This window comes from Ranitomeya variabilis, chromosome 2, assembly GCF_051348905.1.
Source record: "Ranitomeya variabilis isolate aRanVar5 chromosome 2, aRanVar5.hap1, whole genome shotgun sequence".
NCBI lineage: Eukaryota > Metazoa > Chordata > Amphibia > Anura > Dendrobatidae > Ranitomeya > Ranitomeya variabilis.
This window is the reverse complement of record NC_135233.1, coordinates 42706217-42719471: the sequence shown is the minus strand read 5'-3', so window position 1 is coordinate 42719471 and position 13255 is coordinate 42706217.

Genomic DNA, 13255 nt, shown 5'->3' with positions numbered 1-13255 from the left:
CTCCCGTTACCCTAGTGCTGCTTCTGTGGTCCTTGCAATTTCTCCAGCGTAATATGCTGCCCATCGGTCACCGAGCCCCTGCTGACAATCATGGGCCTCAGCGAGGACATTTGCATATATGGCACGTGACTGCTGAGGCTTGTGATTGACTGCAGCGGTCTCATCATTGATCGGACTCCATCACTGCAGAAGCTGTGAGGGCTACTGGTAATCAATGAGTAAGCATTTCCTTTATTTTGTAATATTTTCTATTCTCTGGCAGATTTTGTAAAAAAAAAATAAAAAAAACCTGAAGAACCCTTTAAGTTACCCGCACGCAAGGTGATATTTCCATGATAAATCTAGCAAGATGCTTCTTTTTTGGGAGGGGGGAGTTAACCACTGAAAGCGTTGGTGAAAGTTAACAGAAGAATTGATGAACTTGGGAGTTTAAAACAAATCAGTGCCACATGGCCTCCATGTTTTTGGGGTTTTTTTTGTTTAGCCCTATCATTTAGCTTAAAGGTGTATTCTGAGTTTTCAGCTCATAAATGTTTTTCTTTTTGGAATGAAAAGCTGTATAATTTTCCAGTATGTATAAATTCTTCAGCTTTTGAGATCTATACGTTATTGGTTTACATGTATGCCATGAAAAAAAATATAATATATATATATATATATATATATATATATATATATATATATATATATATATATATATATATATATATATATATTATACTGTATATATCTATCTGGTCAGGTGACCATAACCTGAACAAGAAAGTTTTTAATTTATACAGAAATGAAAAGGCAATTTGCATATTTCAAAATTGTATAACTTTTCACTCTCCAGAAAATAATTTATCATGTGAAAACGGAGTAACCACTTTACCATTTATTAAAGTTTTTTCCCGACAACATAAATGAGTAGAAACAAGCAACTTTTCAATTTAGCTCTTTTTAAAAATTCTCTTTTCTCAAGGACGGAGAGATTTTTATTTCTCTTATTTACTGCCCATTGTCTAGATAAGACTGCAGCGGTTGCCGATTTTCCTAGGAACAGCGCTTACAAGCTCTTTGATATAGAGCCTGCAAGCGCTGCGGGAAAGCGCTTCAGTGCCCCTGCAGAGAAGAGACAAAGCTGCCTCTGCTTGTTGCACGGGAGAGCGCCCAGTTCAGGCCATTGGGGAGAGGATGCCGATATTCTGAGCTTTCAGTCATCAGGAGCGCACCTCCCCCTCCCCAGCAAGCGGGAAGCCTTGAGGCTGGTGAGCAGCACGCTCCTGAAGATTGAGTGTGAGCAACCCCTGTAATGAAGAATCAGTGCATATTTACATCTTATTCCACAATATGATTTGCCTCTTCTAAAATGCTGCCGAATATCGAAATAAGATATTTGCCAGAGACAAGTAGCTTGCTTTTTAAAGGGGCAGTTTGCAATAGGCCACAGTGCTGTATTCCCATTTGCATAGGTATATAAGAGTGTGAAAAAATACATCTACTTTCCTGTCTGCACCTATAGACATGGGTATATCTGTATAGGACCCATCCTAGGATGACCAGGGCATTTAGTTTCTGCCATAGGGTGGGTGAAAAGTACAAAATACCATAACTATAACACAGCAGGACATCTGTAGGGAGCATCTCACGCTCCCATCCCTACACTTTTTTCTTCTTCATTATCGCTGCGCTTGCACTTCGAAGAATATCGACATCTGTCTTGTATGTGACTTTTTATTTGCCTGTTTAAAGGGGTTGTAGGAGATTAGAAAAACTGCCCTTAGACATCAGCTTGCCTCTTCACTTCTATAGAGCCGAGCTGCAATACCACAAATGGCCTATGGACAAAAGTGGCGCTGTTTCTAAATTAAAGCAGCCTGTTTCTCTAATTTCCCAACAACCAGCTATATATAATACAAACATTGCCATGGCAGATCTATACTAAAATCCATGGGGGTATTAATTACCATGGCTGCAGAAAAGATGTTACCCCATTGCCAGGGGGCACTTATTTACCTCTAGGTGGCACCATCCTTATGATCATGCAGGGCAAGGGAATAGCGCCACCTAGCGCAGTAGGCACTGATACCGTTGGATACAAAACTTTTGACATTTTGGGCGCTTATCATGACAATGTTTTTTGAGAAACGCATAATTATGGCTATGGGTTTTCTTTAGCAGTCAGGGCCGATATCGGTGCTGATTTTTTATACATAATGCAGAATTAAAGGGGGTCTTCCAGTTTTGGAAAACGTATGTACCTTGGCAGAAATTGAAAAAAAAAAAAAAAAAAAAACAGCTGTGCATTATTCATCCTTGGTCTCCACCGCTGCTCCTGGTGACTCTTTATCAGTATCGCTGACGTCCCATCAATAACGCTGCAGCCAATCACTGAGCTTAGCGGCTCTGCCCGAGTTGACGACACCAGTCGCTCAGAGTTCACTGATTGGCTGCAGACTGTTGACGTGACGTGACGTTGCAGACAGTAACAGACACACCAGGAGTAGTGGTGGAGGCTTAACGCTGCACCCAAGTGAAGAGCAATTTGTATCAAAACAAACTACAGCCAGGGGTAAGTTGTTTTTTTTTTAACCAAAACCTGGAGAACCCCTTTAAGCACCTGTGTAGCTCCGATTCCCATAGGACTTGCTTTATATCATTGACTACCAGGTAGTCTTACTTTATAACTTGAGTTCATGACATCCTAAACCAGGGTCACTTATCACAAAGAGTCTCCTACTCTCAGATCTGTGGTGGGACGCCATGTTTTTCGCCCGTTCCATGTTTCCTCCCTTCCGATTGGTTTCGGTTTGGCACATTGGTGGTGTAGCTGTGAACGTTTAGGCTGATTTGTAGTCATTAATGATTTGTAGTGGTGTGACACGTAGGAGGAGATGCTCCTCGTCTGGACATTTTGGAAATTAGTTCAGCCATATATATATAGATATGGGGGTGCAGCCTCCATTGTGGTTCTACTGCAAGACTCAGGTGGTCTGGAATATGGCACCCGAGGCCTAAAAAAAAAGGTCCCTTTAGCCCAGATGAGAAAATTAATACTATGAAAGATCTTGGAGATTTTGCATCCGGGGCCCATAAGATTCCATTTACCCCACATAATACACAAACCCAAATCTAAAAGGGACCGTCTAATGTCCGAACCACAGGCTGCATGGTCCCTCATTTAACCAATCAGAGCGCAGCTTTCAATTGTTAAACAGCCCTGGTAAAATGAAAGCTGTGCTGTGATTGGTTGCTATGGGAAACAAAGACCATTTTTCTTTTAGGCCTTGTTCTCACGTAGTGTAAAAGCTGCATTTTCTTCTCGCTGTTTTTAACATTTTCAGCAAATTTCAGCCCATTGCAGTTTTTTTCTTCTTGCCTATTGGCTTCTTTGTGCCGAATGGAAAAATAACCGCAATTGCATCTTCAAATTTAAAAAAAAAACCATAAAATACTGTCAAATCTGCAGAGAAAAGGGGAAATACATGAATAAATTCCGGAAAAAAACACTTTTTTTTTTCACGTGTGAATGTGGCCTTAGACTATTTAGATAAATATGGTCCTATACGGAGTTTTATAGGAAACCTGATGGACATTAATGCAAATAAAATAAAAAATGCCATTGTTACTGATATCAACTAATTACAGCCAAGCTTTATTTTTTTTCTGGTGCTCCTGAAAATTAAGCCTGTGCTTTGATTGGTTGCTATGGGCAACAACAAAAAAAAATTTTTTTTGGGGGGGGGGACTGTTTTCATTCATTTCACTTAATGATATGAGCAAAAGTGCCTGATAGGCGTCTCCTCTTTGTCGTCTCCCCGCTTTCCATGTTTGACAAGTTTCTCCTTATCTATCAAGGACTAGGTGCAGAAAAAGCCAGCGAGGAGCTTCCCAGTTTCCACTTTTTCCCCGGCAGATTTATGAAAAACGATTAGAAAAAGACTGTTTATATTGTCTATATTAACCAATAGCAGTGCAGCTTTCATTTTCTAGGAGCACTGTAAGAAATGAAAGCGGCGCTCTGATTGGTTGCTATGGACGGCAGCCATTTTTTTCTTTTAGTCAGTACTTACTCCCTTTGTTTTTGTTTTTTTACACGCCACTGTGTTCTTTTTAATGAGGGACACGATTGAGCGTTCATGCGGCTTGTAATTCGAGAACTGCCGACAGGTTCCCTTTACGTAGGAGGACAAGAGCTGATGATAATGACTCCCCTCCTTTGCGTCAATTAAAACCACAGCAACCATGATTTTTGTTACTAGCGGACCCCAGGGCTTACAGTCCGTGAGTGGCCCCCTCACCACAGCACTGCAATCCGCTTACCTTGCCCCTTTTCTGATTAGTAAGGCCATCATACATACGGGCACTCCATAACCATGACGTCGCGCTAGGCCTACTAATTGGGAAAAGGCCCCCGACATGACGGCAGACAAGAGGGTCTCAGGGCTCTGGCCCAGTGGCCACGGATATGGGACGTGCCAATCTACTTGCTCAACTATAGTGGGCACCTATTGGTTTTACTGGGGGTTCTGCAGAGTATAGACCCCTCTGCTGTCAGTAGTTATCATTTTGAGATGGTGTACCCGTATTGTACAACCCCATTTCTTTCCTTTTTTTAATAAAATTAGTGTATGTAATTCGTTCTAAATCATTTCATAGAAAAACTTTGCCCCATTTACCCTTTATAACCTCTGTATTGCACTATTAGCGGCTTCAAAATGAGTCAACTGAGATTCCACCGGTGAGCCCGTTATGACGGTGTGTAACTCTTTTATCAGCCTTCTTTTTAGCTCTTTTTAGCTGATTAATGACCATTGACCACATCAAAGTTGAATGTGCAGGGACACGGAACCTGTAAAAAGCTAAACGCTGCAACATTTTTAATGAAACCCAATGGCCCCCAAAAAAATTTTTAGCCCCAAATTTATGCATTTAAGTAAAAATATATATATATTAAAATAATTTTACCAAAATTGGACATTGACAGCCCTGGAGAACCATTATATGGAGCCCCGTGGGCACTACACTATTGGAGTCTTGCAGTAGTTCCAGTGATGTGACCCTAAATAAATTGGTCTGGCCCTGGCTGGCTGCGCCCAGGATGACCTCTGTGATAACCTGTTAAATCCCTTTAATTACTACTAATTTTTTTCTTTGCTATTTAGCCCATTAACTCTTTGGAGACTCGTTTTCCTTGCTCAGCATGTATTTATGTTTAATGTAGAAATATTCATGTAAAAAAAAATGTATGAATGGAATTCAATTTGGAAAAGTTTTACTTCTTTAATATACATGAAATTCTTGTAATATTTGAATGTAACATATGTATAAAAAAAAAAACTCAGAAAACACAACTTATCCAAATTAAATGCATTAGCTGTTGCTTTTTTTTTTCGTTGTCCACTTATTGACCTCCGGTGTGTTTTGCTGACTAGGACGCCACAGGCTCAGTATTGAAGTATCCCAGATATGTCAGCGCTAAGCTAGGGATGACCTGGATACTTGTATCACGGACAGGTAGGACCAGAATGTAAAGGTGATTATGATATTAGTCTTCATAAGAGCCAGGAAACACTTACTCATCGCAAATTAGCGCAAGGTAGACACTTTTGGTGGGAGACAGGGGGTCCGCGCTAGGGCTGCCGGTGCATGGTGCGGTTCTATAATGACATTTTTATTGTCGGGCAAGACCATGTACCGTATATTGTAAACACTTGTGTATGAAGTTTTCAACATACACATACCTGACTTTTTATTTTTTTTAAAGCGATTCTTAACTTTGGACATTCCCTATTTTTTAGACAGGTCCCTTGACAATATGCTGCTCACATTGAAATATGTGTAATGCAGGGCCTCCAGGGCGAGCGTAATGTGACCTTATAGTATTGTCGTATAGTACGGTAGCTTTAAAGAAAGGGGCGCTGCCTTAAAATTCTACAAATGTATGAAAATTTGAAGCTGGGTAGGATGGGCATAAAATAAGAACCACTAAGTTGCTAAACTTTTGTGCAACTTCTTGTACAAAAGCATTTTGCAACATCTGAAGGAGTTTTCTTTTCCCATTGGCAAAATGTTTTTAATAAATCAGGACCTCTTTTGATCTACTCTCCACTTTGGCCAGGAGATAAGGAGCACCTGTTATAACTCGACCTTTGTTAACAGGGTAGATAAAAGTTTTGCTAAATGCAAAACTCTTGTCGTGGAAAACTAACATCCTGAGGACACCATCCCCACTGTCACACATGGTGGTGGCAGCATCATGCTAAGGGGAGGCTTTTCTTCAGCAGGGACAGGAAAGCTGGCCAGAGTTGTTAGGAAGATGCATGGAGTTAAATACTGGGAAATCCTGGAGGAAAACCTGTTAGGCTATGTTCCCACAATGAGTTTTTGGTGAGGTTTTTTTACGCTGCGTATTTTCGAAAAAATGCAAGTAATCAATTCTACTTAATGGGTGCAGAAGATCTGCAACATCAAAAACTCCCCAAAAGCTCATTGTGGGAACACAATCTTAGAGGCTACAAAAGACTTGAGACTGGGGCGTAGGTTCACCAAGACAAGGATCCTAAACAAGATCAGGGGTGGGGAACCTTTTTCTAGCCGAGGGCCATTTGGAAATTTCTACCAAGATTTGGGGGCCGCACAAAAATGATCACCTTGAAAATTACCCCGGTATATTTATTCAAACAATTAATTATGGTAACTCACCCTTAATGTGACGGCTGGAGCTGTTTCTCTTTGGTGCAGCTGTGAGGTTAGGTGATACTGATCATGTTGCTTCTCACAGCTGCTTTTCCAGGTTTGTGTCAGCCAAGAGAGCAGTCAACTTTTTGTCAAAAGTTTTGTAACTCATTTACATCACATAGGAGATGCTGGGACTGCTGTATATACATCATAGGAGACGCTGAGACAGCTGTATATACACCACATAGGAGACGATGGGACTGCTGTACATACATAACATAGGAAACACTGAGACTTCTGTATATGCATCACAGGAGACTCTGGGGTCATATAAATTATAGGAGGGGCTGGGGAGGCATAGACATCACAGGAGATGCTGAGACATATTTATCATCGGGGAGGCTGGGGGGAATAGACATCACTGAGGGGCTATATACATCAGTAGGTAGCATGGACAGCACTGGGGGTATATATGTCCCTGGGGGGAATATACATCGCTGGTGGGGTCACATACATCACTGGGGGCTATATACATCACAGGTGGGGGATATACAGCACTGGGGGTGATATACAGTACTCAGTTGGATATACAGCACTTCTGGGGCAAATGTATCACTGGGGAGTATAAATATCACTTGGGGCACATACAGCCCTGGGGGGATATACAGCACTGGGGGGGACAGGCATCGCCTGGGAGGCACACAGATCACCGGGGGAGCACAAATATCACAGGGGGGCCCAAAGATCACAGGGGGGTATATCTGGGAGGCACGTAGCTGAAGGTGACGGAGATGACAGGGGAGCACAAATATCACATGTAGGTATATAGCAGGGGCACATAGATCACAGGGGGCACAAAGCTGGGAGCCACAGAGATCACAGGTGGCACATAGCTGGAGGGAACAGAAATCACAGGGGAGCATATAGCTGGGGGGCACAGAAATCACAGGGGGCATATAGTTGGGGGGCACAGAGATCACAGGGGTGGTACATAGCTGGAGGGCACAGAAATCAGGGGCATATAGCTGGGGGGCAAAGCGATCACAGGGGGAACAGAGATCACAGGAGGCCACATAGCTGGCGGGCACAGAAATCACAGGGCACATAGCTGGGGGCATATAGTTGGGGGGCACAGAAATCACAGGGGGCACATAGCTGGGGCCACAGAGATCATATGGGGTACATAGCTGTGAGGCACAGAGATCACAGGGGGCACATAGCTGTGAGGCACAGAGATCACAGGGGGGCACATAGCCACAGAGATCATATTAGGGCACATAGCTGGAGGGGGGTACATAGCTGAGAGTCACAGAAATCACCAGCAGACAGGTACAAAGCTGCCGGCATGCACAGAGATCGCTCTGGACTCTGGCAGCAGCTCCTCTTCTGGGACAGGAGGATGGGAGCGCATTGGATCCTAACACCGCCCACCCGGACACTAACCCCGCCCACCCAGATGATGTCACCATTCATGTGCAGGCAGCGTTCTGTAATGAATGCTGCATACCGTGCACATGGCAGTTAAAGGGGCGTCAGCTGACTAGATACGGCTGCTGCCCGAGGATTGCAGACTCCGGGGACACGCCTGCAGGCCGCATGAAAAGTCACCGCGGGCCGGAGGTTCCCCACTCCTGGTTTAGATCAAAGCATATTCATGTGTGTGAACGGCCCAGTCACAGTCCAGACCTAACTCCCATTGAGAATCTGTCAAAAGACTTGAAAATTGCTGATCACAGATGTTTCTATCCAATGTCACTGAGCAAGAGCGAGTGTGCAAAGAAGAAGGGGCAAAAATGTCACCTCTAGATGGGCAAAGCTATTAGAGACAGACCCCAAAAGACTGCAGCAGTAATCAAAGCAAAAGGTGGTCCTACAAAGTATTGTCTTGGGAGTCAATACAAATGCCCGTCACAATTTTCAGATTTATATTTTTAAAATATTTAGAAAACCATGAATCAATTCCATTACACTTTACAAATACTTGCTACTTAGTGTTCGTGGAACACATAAAATCCAAATAAAATACATTTGTTTGTGAGTGTAACTTTAAGAAAAGTGTAAAAGTTTGTGGGGTATGAATAATTTTTCAAGGAAAATATATTTATCTCTACAGATAGATGGTCAAGGCCAAAAGTGTTTGCACCCTTGCAATTGATCCAGAAAATTATTGCAATTAGACATTTATTTCCTTTGTGTGTATTGGGATAACACAAAAAACTAGGAAAAAAGGCAAATTGGACATCATTCCAAACAGAATTGTTGGCATCCTCAGCTTAATATTTGGTTGTAGCTAGTGTTGAGCATTCCGATACTGCAAGTATCGGGTATCGGCCGATACTTGCTGTATCGGAATTCCGATACCGAGATCCGATATTTTTGTGATATTGGGTATCGGTATCGAAACAACATTAATGTAAAAATGTGTAAAAGAGAGAATTAAAATAAAAAATATTGCTATACTCACCTCTCCGACGCAGCCTGCACCTTACCGAGGGAAGCGGCAGCGTTCTTTGTTTAAAATTCGCGCTTTTCTTTCCTTTACGTGAGTCCCGGCTTGTGATTGGTTGCGTGCCGCCCATGTGACCGGGACGCAACCAATCACAGCAAGCCGTGACGTAATTTCAGGTCCTTCAGGATTTTAAAATTACGTTCCGGCGTTGTGATTGGTTGCGTCGCAGTCACATGGGCGACGCAACCAATCACAGCAAGCCGTGACGTAATTTCAGGTCCTTAAGGATTTTAAAATTACGTCCCGGCTTTGTGATTGGTTGCGTCGCAGTCACATGGGAGACGCAACCAATCACAAGCCGTGACGTCACGGGAGGCTGGACACGCGCGCATTTTAAAATGGGCGCGTGTCCAGCCTCCCGTGACGTCCCGGCTTGTGATTGGTTGCGCCGCGGTCAACCAATCACAAGCCGGGAGGCTGGACACGCGCGCATTTTAAAAAGCGCGCGTGTCCAGCCTCCCGTGACGTCACGGCTTGTGATTGGTTAATGGCGGCCATGTTGCCGGGACGCGGACCAATCACAGCAAGCCGTGACGTAATTTTGTCACGGCTTGCTGTGATTGGTCCGCGTCCCGGCAACATGGCCGCCCTGACCAATCACAAGCCGGGACTTCACGTAACCAAGTAAAAGCGCGAATTTTAAACAAACAACGCTGCCGGTTCCCTCGCTGAGGTCCAGGCTGCGTCGGACAGGTGAGTATAGCGATATTTTTTATTTTAATTCTTTCTTTTACACATTTATATGGATCCCAGGGCCTGAAGGAGAGTTTCCTCTCCTTCAGACCCTGGGAACCATCAGGAATACCGTCCGATACTTGAGTCCCATTGACTTGTATTGGTATCGGTATCGGATTGGATCCGATACTTTGCCGGTATCGGCCGATACTTTCCGATACCGATACTTTCAAGTATCGGACGGTATCGCTCAACACTAGTTGTAGCCCTTTGGAATAAATAACTGCAATCGCTTCATACAACCATCAACTGGAATTTTGGACCACTATTCTGCAAACTTCTGCAGGTCTCTCATATTTGAAGGCGCCTTCTCCCAGCAGAAATTGTAAGATCTCTCCACAGGTGTTCAATGGGATTTAGATCTTGACTCATCGCTGGCCACTTCAGAACTCTCCAGTGTTTTGTTTCCATCCATTTCTGGGTGCTTCTTGAAGTATGTTTGGTGTCATTGTCCTGCTAGAAGACCCATGACCTATGACGCAAACACAGCTTTCTGGCACTGGGCACTACATTTCGACCAAAAATCCCTTGGTAATCTTCAGATTTCATGATGTGTTGCACATAGAGCACCCAGTACCAAAGGCAACAAAACATCTGTGAGCCTTCACCACATTTGACTGTAGGTACTGTGTTCTTTTCTTTGTAGGCCTCATTCTGTTACCAGTAAACAGTAGAATGATGTGCTTTACCAAAAAGCTTTATCTTGGTCTCATATGACCACAGGACTTTTTCCCAGGAAGATTTTGGCTTACATACATTTTGGCAAGCTGCAGTCTAGATTTTTTTATGTCTCTGTGCCAGCAGTGGGGTCCTCCTGGGTCTCCTGCCATAACGAATCATTTCACTCAAATGCCAACGGATAGTTTGTACTGACACTGATGCACCCTGAGCCTGCAGGACAGCTTGAATTTCTTTGGAACTTTATTGGGGCGGCTTATCCACTATTCGGACTGTCCTGCGTTGCAAACTGTCATCAATTTTTCTCTGTTGTCCACGTCCAGGGAGATTAGCTACCGTGCAATAGGTTGTAAATTTCTCATGCATGCAGGTGGCTCATGTTATTGGTGGAACCACAGGACCCGACTTATCTAGGAGGGGCGTAGCTAAGTGGCTGCCTGGGTTTCTTTGGAGCTCCCAATGGAGTCACGCTTGAGGTACAGGTAGCCAAGTACTACCCCTAGGCAATTCCCGGTACTGCAGCTGCTGAACCCAAGGGTCACAGACGCAGACACGGATTCGGGCTCCATTCAGACTACACCGGTTCTGGATCCTCAGGCAGAAAGGATACTGACACGGAATCACAGACGGGGTTGGATTTGGAGACTAGTATAACAGTCCTAAGACTCTGAGTACTGAGAGAGGTACACGTTCAGGCACTGGCCACACACGAACCAGGTTCAGGAACTGGCCAGACATGGACCAGGGAAGCAGCTTCAAGCCACAAACAGACCAGGAGAGCAGTTTCAGGAACTGGCAGCACTGGGAGAACTACTCATTTTTTTGGAACAATCTCAAGGGTGCCAACACTTACGGCCATGACTGTATGTGTAGATGGATAGATATACTCAACATAATGTGCTAATTAGTTTAGTAATCTATCCGTGTAATCAACAGAACTTTGGTTTTCTGATACAGAGCTCCAAATCTCCCACACACATACTCATTGAATTGCTGACTACATCTCCCACACACACTCTGATTTCCTGTCTACATCTCCCCCACGCACACTCTGTTCTGCTGTCTACATCTCCCCCATGCACACACTGTTCTGCCGTCTACAATCTCCCCCACGCACACTCTGTTCTGCTGTCTACATCTCCCCCATGCACACACTGTTCTGCCGTCTACAATCTTCCCCACGCACACTCTGTTCTGCCGTGTACATCTCCCCCTCACACTCTATTCTGCTGTCTACATCTCCCCCACACACACTCTGATTTCCTGTCTACATCTCCCCCGCACACTCTATTCTGCTGTCTACATCTCCCCCACACACACACACAGTTCTGCTGTCTACAATCTCCCCCACACACACTGTTCTGCTGTCTACATCTCCCCCACGCACACACTGTTCTGCCGTCTACATCTCCCCCACGCACACTCTGTTCTGCTGTCTACATCTCCCCCACGCACACTCTGTTCTGCTGTCTACATCTCCCCCATGCACACTCTGTTCTGCTGTCTACATCTCCCGCATACACACACTGTTCTGCTATCTACATCTCCCCCACGCACACTCTGTTCTGCTGTCTACATCTCCCCCATGCACACACTGTTCTGCTATCTACATCTCCCCCACGCACACTCTGTTCTGCTGTCTACATCTCCCCCACGCACACTCTGTTCTGCTGTCTACATCTCCCCCACGCACACTCTGTTCTGCTGTCTACATCTCCCCCACGCACACTCTGTTCTGCCGTCTACATCTCCCACACACACACTCTAATTTCCTGTCTACATCCCCCTTCCAAACTGTGATCCACTGAGTACATGCTTCCACCCTTCCTATTATCTCTAACACTGAAAGGAGATGAGAATCTACGACTGCAACAGGGTAGTACATCTTTAATATAGACTATTCAATAAGTAGGAAAGAACTCATAGAAATGTGTCCATAGCCTTTAACATGTTAATTAAATGTCAGCTGATTGCAAATTAATTGCAAGGTGACAGCTAATATTACTGCATATATTACTGCATTTTGGAACTACTTTCTAATAAATGAAATATGTAACAGAATTAGGGCTCATTTCCACTTGCGAGAACAAAAACGGTCCGTAATCCGGACCGAAAAAATAGGATGCAAAGTATGCGATTGTCTTGCGATTGTCATTCGAGTGCAATGCAATTTTTAATCGTACCATCCATTTTACATCCGTATGACATCCGTATACAATCCGTTTTTTTTCTCTGCAACTATTTTTTGACAATCATTTACAGGACCATTTACAGTGTTCTATGCCACAGAATGGTAAGGTATCTGTAAAAAACGAACGGAAAACGGATGGTCCGTATTCCGTCCGTTTTTTTTCTCGCACCCATTGACTTGCATTGGCGAGTCTCGTCCGAGACTCGCAGCATGCTGCGATTTTTTTCTCAGTTTGATTTCGGCTGAGAAAAAAAATCGCAAATGAGATGTCACCTATTGAAAAACATTGGTCCGAGTGCAATCCAATTTTTTGTCGGATTGCACTCGTCCGTTATTCTCGCAAGTGGAAATGAGCCCTTAGAAAGAAGTTCAGATTTACTGAATAGACCAGTGTTTGTGTTTTGGGTGTGACCTGTAACATATTTAGATGTTTCCTTTGGACTTCTCTGACAGTCTACAGTGTAAATGTAAGGAGGATA